A 9,202-nucleotide genomic window follows, 5' to 3' on the forward strand; every position below is an offset into this window, starting at 1 on the left:
AGACTAAAAACAATGGACAGGATAGATTTGAAGAGTAGCATATGATCTAATATATGCTTGCTCCTTCTGGTATCAAACAAGATTTCGCAAAAGTGTTGTCCAACTTGAAAAAGTCCACATTACACTGGAAAGCACCTAGGATACTGGACTGATGATGGGAAATCAATGGCTGAAGAAGAAAATGTCTCGGTAAAAATTGCATGTCGTGGCCAAAAATGTCTGAGGTTCTCAATTTGCATCTACTAGAAGATATATTAATATCACATCGGATACCTTGTATAGCAATACGTGAACATCTAAGAGGAAGTCGGTCATCTGCCAAAGGAAATATCATTTTGACAGAAAACCAAATATTAACGTACTTCCGTGGCAAGTGAAAGAGCGTTACGTTTCCAGTGAAATTGAAAATAAGATCACAAGGCGTTATGTTTTCTAAAAACATCCACTCCAGATTGTGCCTAAAGCTATAAAGTTGTTGGTGGCAAAGTTAATTATACACAATTTTAAACTGAAGATTTATTACAGAACCCAATGACTTGTGAAAAAGATAGAACTACACTAGTGGATGACCTGTTCCAATACATACAAAATACACTGTATTTGCTCCGAGAATAAAACAGACATCATGTAGATATATAAAAACGAAGGAGAAAAAATACTCTCTCTTGCTTTCCCTAAATTATTTGTGGACAGACACAAAAATGTTCATTTCAGTGGCATTGCAAAATGGGAATTGAGCAGTCTTGCAGGGGAGCTGGCTAGTCTGTTCCAAATTTCTTTTTCAAATTGAAGAACAATTCAATCTTGCAGTTAGGATACGTAAATCCGAGGTGATAATCGATGGAGAGTTTGAAATCAGATCTTTTGACATCAGGGTACAATAATTTATTATCTCTTTCGTAAAAATATTTATCATAACCCTATCAGATATCTACCTGATGTTTTTAGAAGGGTTCCAAAACAGATTCACCACACATACACAGGCGTCTCTGGACACAAGATGCCCCAAGGTATCAAAATGTGAAGATACTTAAAATATCACTTGTTCACTACAAACAATGATGATGACGATGAAGAAATGATATGTGAATATCAGCTTGACGAAGAAGAAATATCATATAGTGAAATAGATACTAAAGAATTCATTGCAGTAGTAGTTTTGACTTCGAAATAAAAATTAAAATATGAAAATGAAAAATTGGCAGGGTTATCAGATTTGTGGGGTTAAACAAAAAAACAAAAACAAAAAAAACTTACGCTGAAAATTATCACAGGAAACTCCTTTTGTATCTACCGTGGCGAAATGAGCAAGATATGCTGTTGGTAACTATGACACTTATGAGGAACATTACAAAAACAAACTGAGACAGTTCAAGTGAAAGCAAATGGTTTAATGGGGAGTTAAAATGTAAAGCAAATAAGACAGCAGACAGAAGAAGACTTGTGACATCAGTGATGTTGCCCCAGAAACATTGACGCTCGCTGAAGATGCAAATGTTGTAAGAACATCTGAGAATTTTAGTCTTGTCGACCTTGATTCTATTCGACATAAACGTGTTGACCTTGGTGATTGGCCTAGAGTCTAAATCATCAGATGTAGAAACTAGTGCAGTTTGTTTGACACACACTGTTACAGTCTCTTACACCCGGTCCACCCCAACTGCGAATGATAAATATTATGAAGTTCCTTACCGTCAATCGATTGATTTGTAACACAGCGAGAAATTCTGTACCGTGTAGCGATAAACGCTAACACTCTACCGACACAACGTGGCTATTTTTAGACTCGAGTACTGTCGCCAAATCCACAGGTAAATCGCGGGGCGCTCTGGCTACATCAGCTATACCAAACACAATCGTAAATGTTACAAATACCGTAAAATCTTGTGTTACTTACACACCAGTGTACTTTGCACATGTATTTTTTCTTATGGCTTTAAATACTGAAAAAAATCTACTATCGGTATATTTTGCGCATTCAAATTTTGGGGAAAACGATGTCCGGGGAACCACAAATTCAGTGTTATAAAGGTGGTAATTTCATTGCAAAACATTCACAATAAATGCTTGACAACTTGCACAAAAAGTGTTGTATTTAGAAGAAATAACATAATATAATTGCACTGTGCTTGTTTTCTTTTATTGGCCACCGTAACTGAAACAGTGAAATATATCTTGCAGAACATGTCAAAAACATTGGCAGTCCGCCGTATTCGATCCGTACACATGTCAATGTCTGGAGATATTACACATGAATAGTTATCTACGGCGGCACAGAAGTGACACGAAAAATATTTTTTTTTAATGTAGGACAAAAAAAAAGATTTTATGTAGGATGAAAAATATTTTTTTCTTTTACGTGCTCACGTAAAACTTATTACGTGAGCACGTTATAAGTTTTACGTGATCACGTAATAGAAAAAATATTTTTCGTCTTACATTAAAAAAAATATTTTTCGTCTTACATAAAAAAAATATTTTTCATCCTACATAAAAAAAATATTTTTCACCTTACATAAAAAAAAACATTTTTCGTCTTACATTAAAAAAATATTTTTCATCCTACATAAAAAAAAATATTTTTCGTCTTGCAATAAAAAAGTATTTTTCATCCTACATTAAAAAAAATATTTTTCGCCCTACATAAAAAAAAATATTTTTCATCATACATAAAAAAAAATATTTTTCGTGTCACTTCTGTGCCGCCGTAGTTATCAGAACTATTTGAAAATATTATAATTTAGTTACTTTAATATTGCCACAATAAGTTTTAAGTGTGTTTGAGATCATTAACAAACTTTAAAGAGCATTCCGATAGCATTTACGTTGGCTTGCAATAATCACATCGTGAGTGAACTCACTATCTGTACGGCACCAGATCCAAGCTGATGGCTAATTATATATAACAGTACGGTTAAAATGCCACTAACCTTCTAGCTTGTCAGTTTTGCTGTAATACAAAACTTATTACGTGTGTGTTTTGACTTTTTGCACACGGCCTGCAGCCGGGACATGTTATGGCGGTTCCCTACGTAATGAGCATAGCTAGATCTATAAGGAGTTTCATATGCAGTTTTACTAGAAATATGAAGATTTGTTAAAATATCTAAAATAAAGAAATACTAGTCAAGTGAATTTTTATGCAATTTGAAGAATATTTGTTTTGTTTTTAAGTAGATACAGACGCATTGTTGATGATATATAGATCGGTTAAGCTAACTAGCCATTCAGTTTCGTTAAGCTGGATGAGAGGCCCGAGCGTAGCATCCAGTACCAGTTTACCTGTGGATTTGGCGACAGTACTGGAGTCTATAAATAACTACACTCATTCAATACATCGATACAAGTCAGCGGTAGAGCGGTAGGGGTTTATATACACGCATCGTTCGCAGTTGGGGTGGACCGGGTGTAATCTGAAACAAAAATGATAAGAGATCAAGATAATGTATAATAATAATAATAATAATAATAATAACTTTATTTAAACGTCGATGACCCATTGAGCCAATGGCTCATCTCCCATGGGGTCGACACAAAAGCATGCAATACAACAGACAATAGTATGACAAATTATACATGTATATATAGAAGTAAATCAACTAAACTAAGGTAATTAATAAAAAAAAATAACATACGAAAACATTTACATTTATATGTATATCAACTACGACTACAAATCAAGTTAAATTAATCAAAGTAAAAATAGATTCATCACCACATACTATTCATGGACAGGATCTCGATTGTGTTGTTTACAACAATTAAACAATTTCAATATACATTTGCAATAAATGCATTTTTAATCGGTATTTAAAATTTGCAAGTGGTGCACATTCTTTAATTTGCCTGGGTAATAAATTCCAGTTAATCACTCCAGAGTAAAGTTTATATGACTTTTTTCATTAATTCTGTACGAGGTTTTGGGAGCACAAAAGCATCTTTTGAGGCTGACCTTAGACCATACGAACAGCTGGATGAGACTGGTGTAAATAATGTTGATATGTATTCAGGGGCCACTCCGTGAATTGATTTGTATATTAACACACACATGTGGTATTTGATTCTATACTCAAAGGGTAGTATTTTGAGTTCATTAAACATTTCCTTAGAAGGTGTGAGAGGTGGTTTATTAAGAATTATTCTCAATGCCTGCTTTTGAATTTTTGTTAATTGTTTTATCTGTTCTTTAGTACAATTTCCCCAGACAATAGACGCATAGTCAAGAATTGGTGAGATATAAGCATGATAATACAACAGTTTTCGCGTCTTTTGACAAATAGGTATTTAATTTTCTGAGGAGGGCTAATCTAGTTGCCAATTTAGAGTAAACCTTATTAACTTGTTCATTCCATCCAAGGGTGTGATCGATGTGTATCCCTAGCACTTTTTGTGTAGTGACTGAGTTTAATATGTAATTGTCTAATTCTAGCTCTAAAACTCCAGCAGTATGTAATGCTCTGGGTTTGCCAAGGAGCATACATGTCGTTTTATCTTTATTAAAAGCCATATTGTTATTTGTACACCACTGCTTTATATGATTTAGGTCAATTTGGAGATTTGATTGAATTACATCAAGAGTCGTGCCGTTGATGTGAATGGTAGAGTCATCAGCATACATGTCGATATTTGAATGTTTAGTGTATAATGGTAAGTCATTTATATACAAAATAAACAGCAGAGGACCAAGTATTGATCCCTGAGGAACACCTGATATAACTTGTTGGGAGGTAGATTTAATGTTCTCAATTTTAACCGATTGTTTTCTTTGGTTCTATTGTTAAGAAGTATAACAGAAGTACTATGTACAAATACCTGAGGATACGTGGATGACGATTTTCTTGATTTTGTTTTGTTTAATTAATCATTCTGCTGTCCTTTCTTCAAAATTGTTTCAAATAGTAAAGCTTGTATCATTTCATATAACAAAACATTTGTTTTGACTGGATGAGTAGGACCATGGAAATACATAGGAAGGTAGTACTTGATGCAGTTTATCAGACATTAAGTATATTAGTGTGCTCTGAAGAAGGAGAAGACCCCGACGATGTCAAAGGCATTACATGTTATGTACATACAACGGTAAGGCTGCACACAGAATTTAGCGGAACTACCATTGCTTCAAATTTTCTCTATAAAAGACAAATGACAGGCAAAATGATAGACTTTCTTTGGAAGAATCAGCGTTATAACTGTAGGTGACTTGTGTCAGCTTTAACTTGTTGCTGTCCCTGTCAAGCACTGACCCCGTTTTCTCGAAAAGAGAAACTGAAACAAATGTTACATAAGCCGAAATGCAAGTTTTTTCATAAGTCTGGCAGGAATGTGATCCGGGTCAAGGTTTGGCAACAAATATCGAAAACACATTTCAAAGGAGTTTAAACTTTATAACATCATGGGACAGAAAAGAGATTCCCATTCACTAAATTCATTAACAGACTTGGACATGATGAATTGTCTGCACAAGATTTTTTTTTCTTTTGGAACGTAAGTATCTGTAAATGTCTGTTCAACAATGCACGGTCTATTCACAAACATTTTGCTAACATCAAGTCTGATCCGAATGTCAATGCTACAGACATTATCGGAATAGCAGATTCCAGACTTTGCAACAGAGAGGTAATGAAACTTTTGCTTCGAGTAATAACCAATTGTACAGGAATAAATCTCACTGTTCATGTACAAGGTCACATCATGTATACTAGTATCTCAAATGAAACATTGAAGTCTTTTTCATTTGACATACTGGATTATGTTATTAGAAAATTTGCAGTTAGTGTACATGTCTATAAGGTCAATTGGTAGAAATTGATGAATATTATACCAAATTATGACTTATTTGATATAATTTATAACATGGACACGAATGTGATTTAATGGATGATATTGTTAGAAATTTGCAGTTTGCGTACATATGTCTGTGGACTTAGGTCTGTTGGGTTCATGTTGCGCTTGCAGACAGACAACGAGTTACATTATACTTGACAGGTATACATACCCTTTGGAGTATAGTGGCTTGGTGGGGTCGGGTTTTAGATATTATTACCAAATATTGATGTTTAATGTCTCAGTATAACATGCAGTTATAAACCCGAATAATCCTGTGCTTTAGTCCGTTAACCTGTCCATATTATTAGGTTAGTTTTGTAAAAAGCCTAATAATTTAGGCAGGTTTAGCGGACTATCATGTCCTTGTATTTTGTAGTCGGCTCTCATAAATTCTAAACGTATCAAACAATAAGTCAGCGTTGAAGTCGACACTACACCACAACAAAGACCTAAACCTTGGCTTTAAACATTATCTAATGATGATCTGCAAAAACCAGCAAAGTCCTTTCCTGACTTCCTGGAAGCCATATTAAGATGCTATTAGGTTCTTTATGAATACCAAATGAAAAAATATGCATGTTTTGAAGTGATATGTGTCTCAATTTTCATACTCACCAATCATTTGAATAATCATTCAAATTGTCAGAAAGTCTTAGGTATTTACATAGATAAATTTTTAAACTGGTCAGAACAAGTAAAAAAGGTAGCATCTAAGCTCTCAATAGCAATTGCATTACTACGAAAAATGAAAAGCTATCTACCAAGAGAAGCTAGGAAAATTTACTACAATTCCTACATTTTACCAATTTTAGATTATGCCGCTATAGTCTGGGGTAATGGTTTGACAAAACAACAAATAAATCATATTACAAAACTACAAAAGAAAGCTCTTAGAATAATGCTAGATAAACCAATACTATCTGACAGTTTGTCCCTTTTTAAAGAAGCTAAAGCACTCCCTTTTGAACTCAGATTAAAATATCATACTGTAATTTTGGTTTATAAAGCACTGCATAATATGACACCGGATTATATATGTACTTTAATTGAAACTTGTCAAAATTCTTGCTTGTACAAACTCAGATCAGCTACAGAAAATAAACTCCTTTTACCTAAGTTACAATCAGAGACAATGAGAAAGTCATTCAGCTACTCTGGAGCTGTATCTTGGAATAATCTTCCACTTGATATAACACACTCCACGTCCCTTGCAACTTTTAAGCAAAAGTTAAGAAATTATTTACTATCAAACTTGATAATCTAAATGAATTATTTATTTACATTATGCTTAATATATGTTACCTATATCAAAACAGTTCCTGTTATTTCGTTTAAGGAATATATACTATACAGTATACTGTATGTGAAACAGTAATGTATGTGTTTCATTTCACTTGTGTTTTTCCATTGTATTCTATATAGATTGTTATCATATGCATGTGATGTATATTTTGATGATTTATGTCAATTTTGTTTGTGTTTATATAATTGAGGGCCATATGGAAGATTAGCTCCATGCTAAATATGCCACCCTCAATAAATAAAGTATTATTATTATTATTATTATTATTATCAAGTTTATGATACATTACTCAACACAAAAAGATAGCAATAGTTTAGGAATTACAATACTAATACAATGCAGATTTTAATTTTACATGCACAAATAAGAGCTCAAAATGAATTTTGGAAAATACTACCTGAAATCATACTGAGCGCCGATGAAAACGCAACACTGTTATAATATGCAAAATTTAATGGTAACAAATATTTTACATTTCGAGAGTCGTTTCCTACCAGTGAGTTAGTCAAAGATTGCCCGGGAATGGGGATGAGACAAACGTTTCAACGCTACCCCCAAGTTCATTTTCACACTTTCAATATCTGATGTGGCCAACATTTGCCTCCACACAAGCACGACACCTACGTGGCATGGACCGAACCAAACGCTGAATTCTAACTGGCTGAATGTTCCTACACTCCTCCTGAAGAGCAATTTCAAGTTCACGTCGATTGTGGTTGTGGCTGACGTCGTTTCACAGCTTGACCTAGCTGCAATATTGTAGCTCAAAAGACTTTTAGACAGAGTATGATGTCGTTTTTAGAGCTACAATTGGTGCCTATTACTGCTAATGGAGCAAAGTAATGATTATTCAAACCATTATAAAAAGTTTGTTTGCATTTTATCGTACTTGTTTGATATCGCTTACCCACTAGGCAATTCAATTGAACCACATAAAATATCAAATTCTCATCGGGGCATATTTTTTTACATAACACATATGAAGATCTTTCTGAACGGAATTTAGACGGCAAGTTCACAAATTGTGAATTTAACGTCTTGTGAGCGGTAAGGTAGATATTAAGAATGGTAGTTATGTTTGTTTTGGACAAAACTAATATGTAAATGCATGTATACGCATCAAATAATTGGAAACCTACAAAAAATTATAGAAAACTGTGCCCGAGTGATTTTCGGAGGCAGTGCTCCACTACGACACATAGGGACCAATTCGTACCCGGCCTAAAGGTATAGTAGGCAGGGTACGTATATTCGTTCTAAGCTAGACCTAACTGGTCCCACAAGTGTTCAATCGGACTGAGGTCAGGGAAGAAGGCAGGCCAGGGCAGTGTTTGAATGTTCTGTTGATTAAGTTGTGGTCAACCTTGCTGAGTGCGCACGAGCATTGTCTTGCTGTAGAATGTCGACGTCGGGATGATTACGAAAGAACGGTACAACGGTAGTTTGTAGGACTCCGTCGATGTAACGCCATGCCGTCAGATTACCGTCCACGATAACAAGGAGTGTCCTGCGGTCGAAGGATATTCCTCCCTACACCATAACACTGCCACCACCCCACCAACGGTCACATTCGCGGACGCACGAATCGACGTGACGCTCTCCCCGTTGTCTCCACACGCGGATTCTACCGTCATTTTTACGGAAATGGAAGCGGGATTGATCCGTGAACAGTACGCGCCTCCATTGGCGCATGAGCCAACGTCGATGCCTCCGGGTCCACGTCAAGCGTTTTGAAGTCGACGTTGTGTCAACATGTTCCCACGGAAGGGTACACAGGCTTTCAAACCGGCGCTACGCAAACGTCGGCGGACATTAGAAACCGAAATTCGTCTTCCATTGATACCTTTCGGTGTTCTGGCCGTTTGTGAGGCAGTTTTAAAGCGGTCACGGAGATGGGTGACCCGGATGTAACGGCCCTGTCGATCCGACGTCACTCGTTGCCTCCCAGGGCGCGGTCTATCATTCAGAGAATATCATTCTCACAATAGTAGAAGGCGAACATCCCATTCTACTCGCAATTTCACGCCGCGGAAGTCCGTCTGCCAACATACCCCTAACTTCGTGACGCTGGGT

This window comes from Argopecten irradians, chromosome 1, assembly GCF_041381155.1.
Source record: "Argopecten irradians isolate NY chromosome 1, Ai_NY, whole genome shotgun sequence".
NCBI lineage: Eukaryota > Metazoa > Mollusca > Bivalvia > Pectinida > Pectinidae > Argopecten > Argopecten irradians.